General features: G+C 41.7%; 1 protein-coding gene across 1 annotated transcript in view; it reads left to right on the top strand.

Annotated features, from left to right (window-relative positions):
• RESF1 (retroelement silencing factor 1) overlaps positions 1-17,936 on the top strand; it is an 88,110-nt gene extending 70,174 nt beyond the window's left edge. The window contains exon 6 of the mRNA XM_072765626.1: positions 17,715-17,936. The gene's annotated coding sequence lies outside the window, so the exon portion shown is untranslated. The remainder of the gene's footprint in view (positions 1-17,714) is intronic.
• Positions 17,937-18,312: the final 376 nt, after the last annotated feature.

The raw sequence follows: 18,312 nt of genomic DNA, 5'->3' as shown, positions 1-18,312 counted from the left end.
ACAGATACTTCAGTTTTTTACATGTCTTGGCTATTGTGTTTTTTTTTAAAGATTATTTATTTATTTATTCATAGAAAGAGAGAGAGGCAGAGACACAGACAGAGAGAGAGAAGCAGGTGCCATGCCGGGAACCTGACGTGGAACTCGATCCCAGGTTTCCAGGATCAAACCCAGGGCTGCAGGCGGCACTAAGCTGCTGTGCCACCGGGGCTGCCCATGTCTTGGCTATTGTGAATAATATTGCAATGAATATGGGCGCACAGCTATCTCTTTACGGTACTGATTTTATTTCCTTTAGATATCTATGCAGAAGATGGATTGCTAGATTATATGGTAATTCTATTTTTAGTTTTATGAGGGTCAGGGAAGTAGGGGAAATGGCAAGATGTCGATCAAAGGGTACAAAGTTGCAGTATGTAGAGTGAATAAGTCTAGGGATCTAGAGCAATGACTATAGTTAATACATTTATTCAATACTGGAAAGCTGCTAAGAGAGTAGATTTTCAGGTGCTCTCATCACACACAAAAATGATGAACTGCTGGGATATTATGTTTTAACTAGCTTGACTGTAGTGGTGCTTTTATTGTGTGTATGTATGTCAGATCATCTTGTATACCTTAATTATATACAAAGTTTATTTAAAAAAGAAAAAATCTGTCTTTTGTAATAAGTATGGAATATAAACAGTATCATTTCGCTATTGCCTAGCCTGGATTAAAAAGAACAATAGATAAAGTGCCTGACAAAGAGGAACTCTCTCTGGATTTAATATGACTCTGCATATATGCTATGCCCAAAATCTTGCTCTGAGCTGATAAAGAAGCTTGATTCTCCTTCAGCGATCCAAACAAAGAATTGTGGTCAATTGACTGATGAAGGTGCAGCTAAGTCATGTGAAAATTGGTTATGTTCCGACGACTAGGCCTAGGTCAAGTCTGTGCTGATTGCTAGCATGTCTCCCTAGCCCCCTTCCCCCAAGTTTCAGAGGCTGGAAAGTCCCTATCCTTGGGCACAGGGTGCATATACAGCAGCAATAAATAGCAATAGGAAGAATATGAGCAACAGGTGCTGGAGACTTGTCAACTAGCAACAGAGTGTTACTTACATATAAGAATATCATGACATGGCTTCCCAGGTTAGAAAGATGCCAAAGGCCAAAATCAAAAAGACTGGGTGCCTCAACATCTACCTATGGCATAACCATGTTCAGTGGAATGTGTACTCTCTGCTACCTCACTTGTGTAATTTTTAATGCAACAATTTTTCAAAAAAAAAAAACAAAACAATTTTTCCAGTGCAGTCCTAAAATCCTGGAGATGCCCACAATCCTTTCAGGGATTCTACAGGGTCAAAACTTTTCAAAATAATACTAAGCCATCATTTGGTTTGTTTTCATTCTCTCATAAATGTAAAATAGAGTTTTCCAGAGACTACATGGCATGTGATTTAATGACAGATTGAATCTACAGCAGATATGAGAATCCAGCTATCTTCTGGTTGGCTGGATATCAAAGAGATTTACAAAAAATGTAAAACAATGCTGCTCTTCTTGCAGAAAATTTTATTATTTTTTTTATTTTTTTAAAATATTTTATTTATTTATTCATGAGACACACACACACACAGAGAGGCAGAGACACAGGCAGAGGGAGAAGCAGGCTCCATGCAGGGAGCCCGATGCGGGACTCAATCCCGGGACTCTAGGATCACGTCCTTGGCCGAAGGCAGGTGCCAAACTGCTGAGCCACCCAGGGATCCCGTTTTGTTTGTTTTAAATGTGTTATTCATTATTGTTATGCTATTTTTAAAAATGGATTAATAAATATTTTTAAGTGCTTAGTTTTAATTTGTAATGCAGTAAATATTGATGTATTAAACTACAGTTGACCCTGGAACAACATGGGCTTGTACTGCATGGGTCCATTTGTATGATAATTTTTTATAATACAATACTATAAATATATTTTGTAATGATTTTCTTTTTTTTTTAATAAATTAATTTTTATTGGTGTTCAATTTACCAACATACAGAATTACACCCAGTGCTCATCCCGTCAAGTGTCCCCCTCAGTGCCCGTCACCCATTCACCTCCACCCCCCGCCCTCCCCTTCCACCACCCCTAGTTCATTTCTCAGAGTTAGGAGTCTTTCATGTTCTGTCTCCCTTTCTGGTATTTCCCACACATTTCTTCTCCCTTCCCTTATATTCCCTTTCACTATTATTTATATCCCCCAAATGAATGAGAACATACACTGTTTGTCCTTCTCCGATTGACTTACTTCACTCAGCATAATACCCTCCAGTTCCATCCACGTTGAAGCAAATGGTGGGTATTTGTCGTTTCTAATGGCTGAGTAATATTCCATTGTATACATAAACCACATCTTCTTTATCCATTCATCTTTCGATGGACACCGAGGCTCCTTCCACAGTTTGTCTATTGTGGCCATTGCTGCTAGAAACATCGGGGTGCAGGTGTCCTGGCATTTCATTGCATCTGAATCTTTGGGGTAAATCCCTAACAGTGCAATTTCTGGGTCGTATGGCAGATCTATTTTTAACTCTTTGAGGAACCTCCACACAGTTTTCCAGAGTGGCTGCACCAGTTCACATTCCCACCAACAGTGTAAGAGGCTTCCCTTTTCTCCGCATCCTCTCCAACATTTGTGGTTTCCTGCCTTGTTAATTTTCCCCATTCTCACTGGTGTGAGGTGGTATCTCATTGTGGTTTTGATTTGTATTTCCCTGATGGCAAGTGATGCAGAGCATTTTCTCATGTGCGTCTTAGCCATGTCTATGTCTTCCTCTGTGAGATTTCTGTTCATGTCTTTTGCCCATTTCATGATTGGATTGTTTGTTGCTTTGGTGTTGAGTTTAATAAGTTCTTTATAGATCTTGGAAACTAGCCCTTTATCTGATAAGTCATTTGCAAATATCTTCTCCCATTCTGTAGGTTGTCTTTTAGTTTTGTTGACTGTATCCTTTGCTGTGCAAAAGCTTCTTATCTTGATGAAGTCCCAATAGTTCATTTTTGCTTTTGTTTCTTTTGCCTTCAAGGATGTATCTTGCAAGAAGTTACTGTGGCCGAGTTCAAAAAGGGTGTTGCCTGTGTTCTCCTCTAGGATTTTAATGGAATCTGGTCTCACACTTAGATCTTTCATCCATTTTGAGTTTATCTTTGTGTCTGGTGCAAGAGAGTGGTCTAGTTTCATTCTCCTGCATGTGGATGTCCAATTTTCCCACCACCATTTATTGAAGAGACTGTCTTTCTTCCAATGGATAGTCTTTCCTCCTTTATCGAATATTAGATGACCGTACATTTCAGGGTCCACTTCTGGGTTCTCTATTCTGTTCCATTGATCTATGTGTCTGTTTTTGTGCCAGTACCACACTGTCTTGATGACCACAGCTTTGTAGTACAACCTGAAATCTGGCATTGTGATGCCCCCAGTTATGGTTTTCTTTTTTAAAATTCCCCTGGCTATTCGGGGTCTTTTCTGATTCCACACAAATCTTAAAATAATTTGTTCTAACTCTCTGAAGAAAGTCCCTGGTATTTTGATGGGGATTGCATTAAACGTGTAAATTGCCCTGGGTAACATTGACATTTTCACAATATTAATTCTGCCAATCCATGAGCATGGAATATTTTTCCATCTCTTTGTGTCTTCCTCAATTTCTTTCAGAAGTGTTCTATAGTTTTTAGGGTATAGATCCTTTACCTCTTTGGTTAGGTTTCTTCCTAGGTATCTTATGCTTTTGGGTGCAATTGTAAATGGGATTGACTCCTTAATTTCTCTTTCTTCAGTCTCATTGTTAGTGTATAAAAATGCCATTGATTTCTGGGCATTGATTTTGTATCCTGCCACGCTACCAAATTGCTATATGAGTTCTACCAATCTTGGGGTGGAGGCTTTTGGGTTTTCTACGTAGAGTATCATGTCATTGGCGAAGAGGGAGAGTTTGACTTCTTCTTTGCCAATTTGAATGCCTTTAATGTCTTTTTGTAGTCTGATTGCTGAGGCTAGGACCTCCAATACTATGTTGAATAGCAGTGGTGAGAGTGGACATCCCTGTCTTGTTCCTGATCTTAGGGGAAAGGCTCCCAGTGCTTCCCCATTGAGAATTATATTTGCTGTGGGCTTTTCGTAGATGGCTTTTAAGATGTCGAGGAAAGTTCCCTCTATCCCCACACTCTGAAGAGTTTTGATCAGGAATGGATGCTGTATTTTGTCAAATGCTTTCTCTGCATCTAATGAGAGGATCATATGGTTCTTGGTTTTTCTCTTGCTGATATGATGAATCACATTGATGGTTTTACGAGTGTTGAGCAAGCCTTGTGTCCCGGGGATAAATCCTACTTGGTCATGGTGAATAATTTTCTTAACGTGTTGTTGGATCCTATTGGCTAGTATCTTGCTGAGAATTTTTGCATCCATGCTCATCAGGGATATTGGTCTGTAATTCTCCTTTTTCGTGGGGTCTTTGTCTGGTTTCGGAATTAAGGTGATGCTGGCCTCATAGAACGAATTTGGAAGTACTCCATCTCTTTCTATCTTTCCAAACAGCTTTAGTAAAATAGGTATGATTTCTTCTTTAAACGTTTGATAGAATTCCCCTGGGAAGCCATCTGGCCCTGGACTCTTGTGTCTTGGGAGGTTTTTGATGACTGCTTCAATTTCCTCCCTGGTTATTGGCCTGTTCAGGTTTTCTATTTCTTCCTGTTCCAGTTTTGGTAGTTTGTGGCTTTCCAGGAATGCGTCCATTTCTTCTAGATTGCCTAATTTATTGGCGTATAGCTGTTCATAATATGTTTTTTTTTTTTCATAATATGTTTTTAAAATCGTTTGTATTTCCTTGGTGTTGGTAGTGATTCATGATTCACTCATTCATGATTTTATTAATTTGAGTCTTCTCTCTCTTCTTTTTAATAAGGTTGGCTAATGGTTTATCTATCTTATTAATTCTTTCAAAGAACCAACTCCTGGTTCTGTTGATCTGTTCCACAGTTCTTCTGGTCTCGATTTCATTGAGTTCTGCTCGAATTTTAATTAACTCTCTTCTTCTGCTGGGCGTAGGGTCCATTTGCTCTTTTTTCTCTAGCTCCTTTATGTGTAAGTTTAGCTTTTGTATTTGAGTTCTTTCCAGTTTTTGAATGGATGCTTGTATTGCGATGTATTTCCCCCTCAGGACTGCTTTTGCTGCATCCCAAAGATTTGAATGGTTGTATCTTCATTCTCATTAGTTTCTGTGAATCTTTTTAATTCTTCCTTAATTTCCTCGTTGACCCTTTCATCTTTTTGAAGGATGGTCCTTAACCTCCACGTGTTTGAGGTCCTTCCAAACTTCTTGTTGTGATTTAGTTCTAATTTCAAGGCATTATGGTCTGAGAATATGCAGGGGACGATCCCGATCTTTTGGTATTGGTTCAGACCCAATTTGTGATCCAGTATGTGGTCTATTCTGTAGAAAGTTCCATGTGCACTTGAGAAGAATGTGTATTCAGTTGAGTTTGGATGTAAAGTTCTGTAGATATCTGTGAAATCCATCTGGTCCAGTATATCATTTAAAGCTCTCGTTTCTTTGGAGATGTTGTGCTTAGAAGACCTATCGAGTATAGAAAGAGCTAGATTGAAGTCACCGAGTATAAGTGTATTATTATCTAAGTATTTCTTCAGTTTGGTTATTAATTGGTTTAAATATTTGGCAGCTCCCACATTCGGGGCATATATATTGAGGATTGTTAAGTCCTCTTGTTGGATCGATCCTTTAAGTATGATATAGTGTCCCTCTTCATCTCTCACTATAGTCTTCAGGATAAATTTTAGTTTATCTGATATAAGGATGGCTACCCCTGCTTTCTTCTGAGGACCATTTGAATGGTAAATGGTTCTCCAACCTTTTATTTTCAGGTTGGAGGTGTCCTTCTGTCTAAAATGAGTCTCTTGTAGACAGCAAATAGATGGGTCCTGCTTTTTTATCCAGTCTGAAACCCTGCGCCTTCTGATGGGGTCATTAAGCCCGTTCACGTTCAGAGTTACTATTGACAGATAGGAGTTTAGTGTCATCATGATATCTATTCAGTCCTTGTTTTTGTGGATTATTCCACTGAACTTCTTCTTAAAGGGGAATTTTAAGAGTCCCCCTTAAAATTTCTTGCAGAGCTGGTTTGGAGGTCACATATTCTTTCAGTTCCTGCCTGTCTTGGAAGCTCTTTATCTCTCCTTCCATTTTGAATGAGAGCCTTGCTGGATAAAGTATTCTTGGTTGCATGTTCTTCTCATTTAGGACCCTGAATATATCCTGCCAGCCCTTTCTGGCCTGCCAGGTCTCTGTGGAGAGGTGTGCTGTTACCCTAATACTCCTCCCCATAAAAGTCAGGGACTTTTTTTCTCTTGCTGCTTTAAGGATCTTCTCCTTGTCTTTGGAATTTGCAAGCTTCACTATTAAATGTCGAGGTGTTGAATGGTTTTTGTTGATTTTAGGGGGGGATCTCTCTATTTCCTGGATCTGAATGCCTGTTTCCCTTCCCAGATTAGGAAAGTTTTCAGCTAGGATTTGTTCAAATACATATTCTGGCCTCTGTCCCTTTCGGCGCCCTCGGGAACCCCAATTAAACATAGGTTTTTCTTCCTCAGGCTGTCGTCTATTTCCCTTAATCTGTCTTCATGGTCTTTTAATTGTCTGTCTCTTTTTTCCTCAGTTTCCCTCTTTGCCATCAAGTTGTCTTCTATGTCACTCACTCGTTTTTCCACCTTGTTAACCCTCATCGTTAGGACTTCTAGTTTGGATTGCATCTCATTCCATTGATTTTTAATTTCTGCCTGATTGGATCTAAATTCTGCAGTCATGAAGTCTCTTGAGTCCTTTATGCTTTTTTCTAGAGCCACCAGTAGCTGTATAATAGTTCTTCTGAATTGGCTTTCTAACATTGAATTGTAATCCAGATTTTGTAACTCTGTGGGAGAGAGGGCTGTTTCTGATTCTTTCTTTTGAGGTGAGGTTTTCCTTCTAGTCATTTTGCTCAGTGCAGAGTGGCCAAAAACAAGTTGTATTGGGAAAAGGAGAAAAAGAGAGAGAGAGAAGGAAAGAAAAGAGAAAAAAAGAAAAAGAAGAAAAAAAAGGAAAAAAGAGAAGAAAAAGAGAAAGAAAAAGAAAGAAAGAAAGGTGAAAAAAAAAGGGGGGTGGGGGAAGCAATCAGAAATCAAAAAGAAAGAAAAAAAAAACCGAAACAAAAAACCCCCTCAAAAAACAAAAAACACGGGGGAGTATCTTCTGATTCTGTATACTTTAAGTCCCTTGACTTCCCCTGGAACTGGTCCGTCCAGCTGGTCTTCTGGGGGAGGGGCCTGCTGTGCTGATTTTCAGGTGTTAGCACTTGGGGGAGCTGCCTGGTGCAGGGCTCAGTGGGGGCTGTTTACCCCGTGAGGTCCCAGGAGGAACAGCCGCAGTGGCGGGGGCAGGTCTGGAAACCTGGATTCAGCCCCCGCAGTAACTCCGGGGCTCTCCATCTGCAGAGCCTGGAGGCTCTGGGGCGGGGCGCTGATCTGCTCAGCTGGGGCAGGAGCATCCTTGCTGTCCTGGGCCCTCCCGGCCTCTGCCTGTCCCGGGGGGAGGCCGGGTTCTGGGCTGTGTCCAGGCGCCCTGTGCTCCAGGGCCTGCGCTGTTGGATTCGCTCCCGCCCTGCAGCCCCCTCTGCGGAGCCGACGCCCAAGCCCCTCCGAGCTGCTCCGGGCCCCGCCGTGCGCGCTGCAGCCCTTAGGAAGCTCGGGGCACTCTCCCCGGGTGCAGGTGCCTGTTAGTGTCCCCGGGAGCCCGAGGGCATCCCCGCCCTCCTGGGTCCTGCTCCAACTCCCTGCAGGCGCCTTTCCACCCGGGGAAGGTTGGTGCAGCTCCTGCTTCTCCGGGACGGGGCTCTCCTGTCCTGGGGACACTCGCCCCGGCCTCAGCCCGGCTCCTCGCGGGGCCCCTCCCCCTTGGAGGCCTTTTGTTTCTTTATTTCTTTTTCCCTGTCTTCCTGCCTTGATAGAAGCACGAACTCTTCTCACTGCAGCATTCCAGCTGGTCTCTCTTTAAATCTCAGGCTGAATTCGTAGATTTTCAGGATGATTTGAAGCTTATCTAGGTAATTTGGTGGGGACAGGTGACTTGGGGACCCTACTCCTCTGCCATCTTGCCCCCCCCCCCCCCGTAATGATTTTCTTAATATTTTCTCTTCCCTAGCTTACTTTAAGTATACAGTATGTATAATATGTATAACATACAAAATATATGTTAATCAACTGTAAATGTCAACAGTAGGCTTTTAGTAGTTAAGTTTTGGGGGAGTCAAAAGTTATATGCACACCATTTGCAACAATTGAGCTAGAGTGTATTATGCTAAGCAAGATAAGTCAGTGAGAGAAAGACGAATACCATATGATTTCATTCATATGTGGAATTCAAGAAACAAAACTGATGAACATATGGGAAGGGGAAAAAAGAGAGTGGAAGAGAGGGAAACAAACCATAAGAGATGCTGTATGATAGAGAACAAACTGAGGGTTGATGGAGAGAAGTGGTGGGGGATGGGCTAGGTGGGTGATGGGTATTGGGGGGCACTTGTTATGCTGAGCACTGGGTGTTATATGTAAATGATGAATCAATAAATTTTACTCCTGAAACCAATATTACACTATTTGTTAACTAGAATTTAAATAAAAATTTTGGGGTGGGGCAAGATGGCGGAGGACTAGGGTCCCCAAGTCACCTGTCCCCACCAACCTACCTAGATAACCTTCAAATTATCCTGAAAACCTACGAATTCGACCTGAGATTTAAAGAGAGAACAGCTGGAACACTACAGAGAGAAGAGTTTGCACTTCTAACAAGGTAGGAAGGCAGAAAAAATAGATAAATAAAAAAGAATCCAGTGGGGAAGGGGCCCCATGAGGAGCTGGGCTAAGGGGGGGGGGCAGCGAGAGCCCCAGGACAGGAGAGCGCAGCCCCAGAGAAGCGGGAACTTTAAAAATTCGCCCTGGATTCTTCCTGGATGGAAATGCATTTGCAGGGAACCCGGGCAGAACCGCAGGAGGGGCAGTGGGGCCCCTAGTCTCCCGAGGTCACTAGCAGAGGAGGAGTGCCTGGGGGTGAGCGTGCCACACATCAGGACCGAGCTCTGTAAAGGGCTGGAGCGATCCCAGTGGGGCCTCCAGAGTGGCTCAGGTGGCACCTCTGCACGGAGGGGGCTGTGCAGCCCGGAGCCCCAGACCCGGGAGCATGATTCCGGGGGCGCCGGCTGGAGCCCAGGGCGCTGGGGGACACAGCCCAGGATCCTGCGCTCCCCCCGGGACAGATGGAGGCTAGGAGGGCCCAGGACAGCGAGGATGCTTCTGCTGCTGGGCGCCCCTCAGCTGGCAGATCAGCGCCCTCTGCCCCGGGAGCATCCAGGCCAGTGAGGACTGGGAGCTGCGGTAGTTACTGCGCGAGCTGACTCCAGGGCTGGAGAGCTGGCCGTTGCCAATGGTGTTGTCTCTCCTCGTGTCACCCTGTGCCTGGGATGGATTGGGGCCGCCAGGGAACAGGGGCCTCATGGGGTAAACAGCTTCCACTGAGCCATGCACCTGGAAGGAGGGGCGGAGCAGCTCCCCCAAGTGCAAACCTGAGAGTCAGCACAGCAGGCCCCTCCCCCCAGAGACCAGCTGGAAGGACAGGAGAAGAGCAAGTTCGTGGCCGAACAGTTCTGGAAAGTTCCAGGGAAAGTCAAGGGAATTACAGTATATAGAACCAGAGGGTACCCATCCTATTTATTTTATTTTTTTTCTTCCTTTTTCCAGTACAACTTGTTTTTAGCCATTCTGCACTGAGCAAAATGACTAGAAAGAAGAACTCACCACAAAAGAAAGGATCAGAAACAGTAGTCTCTGCCACAGAGTTACAGAATTTGGATTACAATTTGATGTCGGAAAGCCAATTCAGAAGCACAATTATAAAGCTACTGGTGGCTCTGGAGAAAAGCATAAAGGATTCAAGAGACTTCATGACTACAGAATTTAGATCTAATCAGGCCAAAATTAAAAATCAATTAAATGAGATGCAATCCAAACTGGAGTTCTTAACGACGAGGGTTAATGAGGTAGAAGAATGAGTGAGTGACATAGAAGACAAGTTGATGGCAAGGAAGGAAGCTGAGGAACAAAGAGAAAAACAATTAAAAGACCATGAGGAAAGGTTAAGGGAAATAAATGACAGCCTGAGAAGGAAAAATCTACATGTAATTGGGGTTCCAGAGAGTGCCGCAAGGGACAGAGGACCAGAAAGCATATTTGAACAAATCGTAGCTGAGAACTTCCCTAATTTGGGGAGGGAAACGCATTCAGATCCAGGAGATAGAGAGGACCCCCTAAAATCAATAAAAACTGTTCAACACCTCAACATTTAATAGTGACACTTGTAAATTCCAAAGACAAAGAGAAAATCCTTAAAGCAGCAAGAGACAAGAGATCCCTAATCATATGGGGAGAAATATCAGATTAACAGCAGACCTCTCCACAGAGACCTGGCAGGCCAGAAAGGGCTGGCAGGATATATTCGGGGTCCCAAATTAGAAGAACCCACAGCCAAGAATACTTTATCCAGCCAGGCTCTAATTCAGAATAGAAGGAGAGATAAAGAGCTTCCAAGATAAGCAGAAACTGAAAGAATATGTGACCACCAAATCAGCTCTGCAAGAAATATTAAGGGGGACTCTGTAAAAGAAAGAGGATGTGCAAAGAAACAATCCACAATATCAAGGACTGAATAAGTATTATGATGACACTAAATTCATATCTTTCAATAGTAACTCTGAATGTGAATGGGCTTAAGGATCCCATCAAAAGATGCAGGGTTTCAGACTGGATAAAAAAGCAAGACCCATCTATTTGCTGTCTACAAGGGACTCATTTTAGACCTAAGGACACCTACAGCCTGAAAATGAAAGGTTGGAGAACCATTTACCATTCAAATGGTCCTCAAAAGAAAGCAGGGATAGCCATCCTCATATCAGCTAAATTAAAGTTTATCCCAAATACTGTAGTAAGAGATGAAGAGGGATACTATATCACATTTAAAGGATCTATCAAAAATAATAATAATAATAAATAAATAAATAATAAAAAAAATAAAGGATCTATCCACAAGTGGACCTAACAATCATGAATATTTATGTCCCTAATGTGGGAGCTGCCTAGTATATAAATCAATTAATAACCAAAGTAAAGACATACTTAGATAATAATACACTAATACTGGGAGACTTCAACATGGCACTTTCAGCAAATGACAGATTTCCTAAGCACAACATCTCCAAAGAAACAAAAGCTTTAAATGATACATTGGACCAGATGGATTTCACAGACATTTACAGAACTTTACATCCAAAAGCAACTGAATACACATTCTTCTCAAGTGCACATGGAACTTTCTCCAGAATAGACCACATGCTGGGTACAAATCAGGTCTCTAATGATACCAAAAAATTGGGATTGTCCCCTGCATATTTTCAGACCATAATGCTTTGAAACTTGAACTCAATCACAAGATTGTGTTCTTCCTTTTTCCAGTACAATTCATTTTTAGCCACTCTTCACTGAGCAAAATGACTAGAAAGAAGATTGTTACTTGTCTTCTATGTCACTCACTCTTCTACTCATTACCCCTCGTTTTTAGGACCTCCAGTTTGGATTGCATCCCATTTAATTGATTTTTAATTTCAGCCTGATTACACCTAAATTCTGCAGTCATGAAGTCTCTTGAATCCTTTATGCTTTTTTTCAGAGCCACCAGTAGCTTTATAATTGTGCTTCTGAATTGGCTTTCTGACATCAAAGTGTAATCCAAATTCTGTAACTCTGTGGGACAGAGTACTGTTTCTGATTCTTTCATTTGTGGTGAGTTCTTCTTTCTGCATATTTTCAGACCATAGTGCTTTGAAACTTGAACTCAATCACAAGAAGAAATTTGGAAGAAACTCAGACAGATGGAGGTTAAAGAGCATCCTGCTAAAGGATGAAAGGGTCAACCAGGAAATTAGAGAAGAATTAAAAAGATTCATGGAAACTAATGAGAATGAAGATACAACCGTTCAAAATCTTTGTGATACAGCAAAAGCAGTCTCAATAGGGAAATACATCGCAATACAAGCATCCCTCAAAAAATTGGAAAAAACTCAAATACACAAGCCAACCTTGCACCAAAAGGAACTGGAGAAAGAACAGCAAATAAAACCTATACCTAGCAGAAGAAGAGAATTAATAAAGATTTGAGCAGACCTCAATGAAATAGAGACCAGAAGAACTGTAGAACAGATCAACAAAACCAGGAGTTGGTCTTTGAAAGAATTAATAAGAGAGAAAAACCATTAGCCAACCTTATTAAAAACAAAAGAGAAAAGACTCAATAAAATCACAAATTAAAAAGGAGAGATCACAACCAATACCAAGGAAATACAAAATATTTTAAAAACATATTATGAGCAGCTATACACCAATAAATTAGGCAATCTAGAAGGAATGGACACATTTCTGGAAAACCACAAATACCAAAACTGGAACAGGAATAAATAGAAAACCTGAACAGGCCAATAACCAGGGAGGAAATTGAAGCAGTCATTAAAACCTCCCAAGACACAAAAGCCCAGGGCCAGATGGCTTCCCAGGGGAATTCTATCAAATGTTTAAAGAAGAAATAATATCTATTCTACTAAAGCTGTTCCAAAAGACAGAAAGGGATGGAATACTTCCAAATTTGTTTTATGAGGCCAGCATTACCTTAATTCCAAAACCAGACAAAGACCCAACCAAAAAGGAGAATTATAGACCAATTTCCCTGATGAACACAGATGCAAAAATTCTCAACAAGATACTAGCCAATAGGATCCAACAGTACATTAAGAAGATTATTACCTTTGACCAAGTGGGATTTACCCCTGGGATGCAAGGCTAGTTCAACACTTGTAAAGCAATCAACATGATAGATCATATCAACAAGAGAAAAAACAAGAACCATATGATCCTCTCAATAGATGCCGAGAAAGCATTTGACAAAATACAGCATCCATTCCTGATCAAAACTCTTCAGAGTGTAGGGATAGAGGGAACATTCCTCAGCATCTTAAAAGTCATCTATGAAAAGCCCACAGCAAATATCATTTTCAATGGGGAAACACTGGGAGCCTTTCCCCTAAGATCAGGAACACGACAGGGATGTCCACTCTCACCACTGCTATTCAACATAGTACTAGAAGTCCTAGCCTCAGCAATCAGGCAACAAAAAGAAATAAAAGGCATTCAGATTGGCAAAGAAGAAGTCAAACTCTCCCTCTTCGCAGATGACATGATACTGTACATAGAAAACCCAAAAGCCTCCACCCCAAGATTGCTAGAACTCATACAGCAATTCTGCAGTGTGGCAGGATACAAAATCAATGCCCAGAAATCAGTGGCATTTCTATACACTAAAAATGAGACTAAGAAAGAGAAATTAAGGAGTCAATCCCATTTAGAATTGCACCCAAAAGCATAAGATACCTAGGAATAGAGTTAACCAAAGAGGTAAAGGATCTATACCCTAAAAACTACAGAATACTTCTGAAAGAAATTGAGGAAGACACAAAGAGATTGAAAAATATTCCATGCTCATGGTTTGGAAGAATTAATATTGTGAAAATGTCAATGCTACCCAGGGCAATTTACACATTTAATGCAATCCCCATCAAAATACTATGGACTTTCTTCAGAGAGTTGGAACAAATCATCTTAAGATTTGTGTGGAATCAGAAAAGACCCCGAATAGTCAGGGGAATATTGAAAAAGAAAACCAGAGCCAGGGGCATCACAATGTTGGATTTCAAGTTGTACTACAAAGCTGTGATCATCAAGACAGTGTGGTACTGGCGCAGAAACAGACACATAGATTAATGGAACAGAATAGAGAACCCAGAAATGGGCCCTCAACTCTATGGTCAACTAATATTCAACAAAGCAGGAAAGACTATCCACTGGAAAAAGGACAGACAGACTCTTCAATAAATGGAGCTGGGAAAATTGGACAGCCACATGCAGAAGAATGAAACTAGACCACTCTCTTTCACCATACACAAAGATAAACTCAAAATGGATGAGAGATCTAAATGTGAGACAAGATTCCATCAAAATTCTAGAGGAGAACACAGGCAACACCCTTTTTGAACTCGGCCACAGTAACTTCTTGCAAGATACATCCACGAAGGCAAAAGAAACAAAAGCAAAAATGAACTATTGGGACTTCATCAAGATAAGAAGCTTTTGCACAGCAAAGGATACAGTTAACAAAACTAAAAGACAACCTACAGAATGGGAGAAGATATTTGCAAATGACATATCAGATAAAGGGCTAGTTTCCAAGATCTATAAAGGACTTATTAAACTCAACACTCAAGAAACAAACAATCCAATCATGAAATGGGCAAAAGACATGAACAGAAATCTCACAGAGGAAGACATAGACATGGCTAAGACGCACATGAGAAAATGCTCTGCATCACTTGCCATCAGGGAAATACAAATCAAAACCACAATGAGATACCACTTCACACCAGTGAGAATGGGGAAAATTAACAAGACAGGAAACCACAAATGTTGGAGAGGATGTGGAGAAAAGGGAACCCTCCTGCACTGTTGGTGGGAATGTGAACTGGTACAGCTACTCTGGAAAACCGCGTGGAGGTTCCTCAAAGAGTTAAAAATAGAACTACCCTATGACCCAGGAACTGCACTGCTGGGGATTTACCCCAAAGATACAGATGCAGTGAAACGCTGGGACACCTGCACCCGATGTTTCTAGCAGCAATGTCCACAATAGCCAAACTGTGGAAGGAACTTCAGTGTCCACCGAAAGATGAATGGATAAAGATGTGGTCTGTGTATACAATGGAATATTACTCAGCCATTAGAAACGACAAATACCCACCATTTGCTTCAACATGGATAGAACTGGAGGGAATTATGCTGAGTGAAGTAAGTCAGTTGAAGAAGGACAAATATTATATGGTTTCATTCATTTGGGCAATCTAAAAAATAGTGAAAGGAATTAAAGGGGAAAGGAGAGAAAATGAGTGGGAAATATCAATGGAGGCGACAGAACATAAGAGACTCTTAACTCTGGGGATCAAACAAGGGGTAGTGGAAGGGGAGGTGGGTGGGGGGTTGGGGTGACTGGGTGATGGGCACTGAGGGGGGCACTTGACAGGATGAGCACTGGGTGTTACACTATATGTTGACAAATCTAACTCCAATAAAAATATACACAAAAATAAATAAATAAATACATATTTGAAAAGAAGAAAAAAAGGAAAAATGTTATATGCAGATTTTTGACTGTGGCAAGGGTTGGTTTCCCTAACTCCACCACTGTTAGCACCTGTAGCTTGATCGTGCTGGGGAACTGTGAGGGTCAGTGTAGAAAACATGCCTCCCATCGCTGGGCCAGAGAGGTGAAGGAAGTGGGGTATGTGTATATATATACCAGCTGCCTTCAGTCTCATCCGTTATGGACTGCAGGGGTGGGGAGGAGGTAAGGGGGGGGGGGAGGGTGTTTCAATTCAGACCACTGGAGAATGTCCTCAGAGTTGGAAGTCAGCCAAGCCTACCACGGAGTCAGGAACACGGTTGGGCACTGGAACTGTCAGCTACAAACCCAGTGCATAGCTTTCCATCATAAACACTTTATTATTTTGTGTGTTTTGGAAGATTTTGGTAGTTGGTGTTGATTCGTCTTATTGGAGAAGGTACGAGAGGAAGAGAAAGACGTAAGGTGATCCAGATGGCAGCTTAGACTTGATTGTATGGAATTAAACAAAGACCACCTGAATGAAAACAAGCAAAGGCTATTCAGAGCTTGCTCTAGCAAGGGAGTCAGCCCGATAACTTATATTGTGATAGAGGCTTCAGGCTGGCTGAAGAGTGGGAAAGCTTGATGAAAAAATGGAAGTCTTCAGGTATGCTCAGTGGAGGTTGTTAGCATGGGCAAGCTGGTTGGCTAACTGGAAATGGAATATGCTAGGTATTGGTTAGGGGAGCATATTTTGCTCTCTCTGGTTGGCCCCTAGTTGGAAGCGAGGGCAAACATTGGGGAAGCTGGCAGTTACTCACCAAAGCCTGGACAGCGGGGCATATGGTTGGTCTTTTGATTCATCTCTGTTTATTTCCACAAACTAAATTATTTTTACTTTTACCCTATGTTCCCATCTTATATTTTCTTTGTGCCAGCCATAGTGAACTTCTCACTTTCCCCAGATAAACACACCAGCCTTTGGCTTGTAGGAGCTACCTGCCTTTGCTCATATTATATGTCTCCTTGTTAGAAGGTGGAGGAGGGATAGTTAAGTATCCTCCAGACTGAGAATGCACTTTTAGACCAAAAAAACGAAGTAAGACACTCCATACTATTTACAGTTGTATTCAGGGTATCTTACCAGTTGGGGTAGGGGGAGTATTGGGGACTGGGGAGGCAACAATCCAGGTACTATACAGCTGTTCTCTGCCAAGTCTGGACCTTAATTCACAGCTTTTATAGAGCAAGGAGATCATGGTGTGGTGATATATATATATATGGTGTGTGTGTGGAGGGTCTGTCTGCTTCTCCCTCTGCCTCTCCCCTGTTCATGCTCTCTCTCTCTCTCCCTCAAATAAATAAATAAAGTCTTGAAAAAAATTTATGGTGTACAGCTTAAATATATACAATTTGTCAGTCATATCTCAATAAAGCTAGGGTGGGGGAAGAAGCAAAGAATAAAATATAGGGCACCTGGGTGGCTCAGTCAGGTAAGCATCTGCCTTCAGCTCAGCTGATGATCCCAGGGTCCTGGGATCAAGACCTGCATCAAGATCCTGGCCTATGGGGAGCCTGCTTCTTCCTCTCTCTCTGCCTACCACTACCTGCTGCATATACTCTCTCTCTATGTCAAAAAAATAAAATCTTTTTAAAAAGAGTAAAATATAATTAAAACCATTATTGAGGCAACCCAATAAAATAGACATAAAGTCCCCTTCCCCAATACACACAAAGAATACTAAAAATCAGCTATCTTCCTTTTCATGACTGAGGTATTATAGGAAGAAATTATTAGATTTGCCAATGGGAGAGGTGAATATTTTGAGAATCACTTAGTGTTAATACCAGGAATGGAGGTAGAAACACAACATTCTGGTTATTTGGGCCATCATCAAACCAAAATTGTTTAAATGTGTGTTCAACATTTGTTTGAAGGAGATGTATTACTTGGGACCCCAAATTCACTCAGCTACACAGATGGCTCATTTAAGCCATAGCAAATTTTTGCTCCTGAGAGGCTAGTTAGGGTCATTTGAGTATGATCCTTGGGGGACCTTATTACCCTGCCACCTCAAGCAGTTCAGAGAAGATGATTTCTAACCACATAGGATATCCTTAAGAGATCTGATAAATTGTCCGTGAGTCCCTGGAAGTTTGCATGGGACAGCCACAGCTCACTCTTGTCCCATTAAAAATATATATATATATTTAAACAAAATGTTGTTATTAATAGGTTTATTAAAATAAGCTGGGGATGAGTTTGACTTGCGCTTTGCACTTTTAGCTTCTGCTGCGATCTCATTTAGCAGTGTGTGAGGCACATGTGCTACAAGCAGGGCTCTCATTTTCAATGGAAGGGACAGTCTCTCTTGCTTTTTTCAGGGCTCACCAGACATTCTCCAACCAATACCCCTCTCTTCAAGGATCACAAGCAGAGGCAGAGTGCTTACTGTTAAGTATGCTCCCTACACAGGTGGCAGGGGCAATTAACTCAGGTCCAGTGATGGTGGAAAAAGGATTGGATGCAGCTTGCTACTGACCACTTACTCTATCTGCCAGTTGTGCCAGGGCTCATGCTTCCATGGAAGAAGTGCACAGAGCCTCCAGCCACCTAAGTATAGGTAAGTTGTATATGAGATAGTTGGAAAAAATAGACCAAGCAGTCCTGCCACACTGTGGGCAGAGAATACTCTGGTTACTCTTGCTTTAGTGGTTTTATTATATGTTATATAAATAGCTATGTGTAAAGATATTTGTACTATATGTACATATATAGTGTGAATCAGTAACTATTTATTATATTATAGGTTAATTTCCCCCCATTATCTCTTTCAGCTAGAATAAGCCTTTAAAAATTTTTATAGAATGAAAAATTAAGGGGTGCCTGGGTGGCTCAGTGGTTAAGCGTCTCCCTTTGGCTCAGGTTGTGATCACAGGGTTCTGGGATCAAGTCCCCCATAGGGAGCTTGCTTGTCTCTCT

This window comes from Vulpes vulpes, chromosome 8 (assembly GCF_048418805.1).
Source record: "Vulpes vulpes isolate BD-2025 chromosome 8, VulVul3, whole genome shotgun sequence".
Taxonomy (NCBI): domain Eukaryota; kingdom Metazoa; phylum Chordata; class Mammalia; order Carnivora; family Canidae; genus Vulpes; species Vulpes vulpes.
Note: the sequence above shows the minus strand (reverse complement) of the source record. Positions and strands in the feature narration are given on the sequence as shown.